This window comes from Emiliania huxleyi (assembly GCF_000372725.1).
Source record: "Emiliania huxleyi CCMP1516 chromosome Unknown EMIHUscaffold_1175, whole genome shotgun sequence".
NCBI lineage: Eukaryota > Haptophyta > Isochrysidales > Noelaerhabdaceae > Emiliania > Emiliania huxleyi.
In genome coordinates this window covers 2,604-4,820 of record NW_005201416.1, presented here as the reverse complement: position 1 = coordinate 4,820, position 2,217 = coordinate 2,604, and positions in this window count along the sequence as shown.

Sequence of the window (2,217 nt, the reverse complement as noted above, 5' to 3'; positions counted from 1 at the left end):
CGAGCAGAGAGACCTCGTACCGCCTCTTCTCCGGGATCCAGCTGAGCACGGCGCCGCGCTTGCCGTTCATCTCCTTTCCTGCTTCGGAGGTGAGGCCGTGGATGAACACGATAGACCCCTCGAGCGGCTCGGCCGGCTGCGCAGGGGGCGAGGACAAGCGACAAGGTCCGGGTTGTCGGCGCGGTCGATTGGCGCGGGACAGTGGGGGCGGGCGGGGGGCGGCTATAGGGCGAGTGCGGGCGGCGCCAGACACCTCGGCGCTCGCGTCGTCGGTCGCCGCCGCCGGGGACGGGGGCGGGTCGGCAAAGGGGCCGCACGATGCGAGGTGGCGCAGCGCGGGAGCAGCGTACTGGAACGCCTCGTACTGCGCGGGCGTGGGCGGGGGAAACACCTCGCAGTCGACGAGGCACAGCGCGGCCTTTTGAGCGAAGGACTCGTACTCGGCGCGCGTCGGCGGCCGGCTGGCGGCCTCCTCCTCCGTCAGGACGCCGAGCGTCTGCATCATCGAGAGCGGCTTGACGGCGAACGCCGTCGGCTCGTTCCGCTCGTCCGAGTACGAGCGCACAACCACGGCGTGCTTGCCCAGAAGGACGAGCCCGTTCATGCCCGGCTGCGGCACGGGGCCAGTCGGAAGGGCGGTGCCGAGGCTCAGCAGCACGCGAGGCAGGCCGCCGCCGTCACCGCCGTCGGTGAGGCTGTTGGGCGCGAACTCGTACTCGTCCTCCGCCTGCAAGCGCGCCATCTGGTGCCGGAGCGCGGGCCGCATGAAGGCAGCCAGCACTCGGCCGTCCTCGTTGCTTCCGGGCTCGTCCGCGTCGACAGGGTACGGGTGCATCCCGCTGGGAAGATCATGGCACAGCACGTGAAGGCGGCCAGAGGTAATCATGTCGATGCCGCTCATGAGGACGTGGACCTTCCCCCTCTCCTGGCCCACCTTTGGCGACACGATCGCGGCGACGACCATGTCACGGTCGTGGAGATAGACGATGCCGCCGAGGTGGTCGCGCGGCTTTGGGCCAAACGGCGGTGTGACATGGATTCGAGCCTTGACGGTGCCGTCCGCGCAGGGCACGAGCGTGAGCCCAATCGAGCCCGTCTCGCTGCCCTCGTGCGTGAGCCCAATCGAGCCCGTCTCGCTGGCCTCGTGCGTGTCGATGAAGCGGGATCGCTTCCGCACCTTGAGGGCCGTGCGGACGGTTGCGGACGGGACGGGCACGGATAGCATCTCGCGCCGCTTTGCCGCGACCTATTCGCTCAATCATGTGTTATTAGACCCACTATAATGATGCACATAAATAAGCCACACCAAGATCGTGCAGGGCAGGGACACATGTCCCTAAATCCCATCTCGTCTCAGAGCATGATAGTTTCATTATTAGTGCATGGTCGATTGCACGACGCCGGGGCGGGTGCGGCTAACCTGGCTGGGCGTCGCGCCTCCGGGTCCCGCCTCGAAGCGGACGAAGACGAAACCACCCGACACCAGGCGCTCGGACGGCAGCGCTTCCTCGGGGTCGGCCAGCATCCGTCCGCTCGAGATTAGCGTGAGCGCCCCGCCTTCGGCTGGCAGTCCGAACTCGGCACGGATGGCAACACGCAGCGCACCAACGGTTGGAGGAAGCGGCAGGGTTGCCGCCCGCTGGCCGTACTTGACAGTGAGAGAGGGCATCGTTGCGAGACCGTCGAGGCTCAAATTAGAAGGCTGGATTGAGTGCAGCCTCGCTCTCAATCCTAGAGTCGAAGGATTGCGCGCTGCTGTTTCTCCCTTTTCTCGACTGTCTGAGCTTGTGCGTCTTGGGTCCGTGGTTGTGTTTTTGTGTGAGCAGCACTCCTCGCAATCGTAGCATCTCTGTGCGATTGTGAGCACTTACGCTCGCAATCTACATTTTCTTGGACTAACTGCAACAACAAATAAGAAAGAGCAGCTCAGCTCCCACCCAAGGTGACTGGTGACGCCTACGACTATACTACCATCGCGCTTGCAATCCGAGCAAAGTCTAGGGTTGCGAGCAGCTCTCACAATCCTAGCATAACATGCCTCCGATTGCGAGCAGTAGCTCTCGCAATCTTGGAGCACTTGGAGTGCAATCCTACATATCTTGTAGGACTGTATGTGTGTAGCGGCTGCGCTCACAATCGTAACAACGATCCAAGGATTGCTAGCAGGCGCGCAGAGGGCAAGCGCTCGCGGCTGGAGCGATTGGGAGCGCCCTCTGG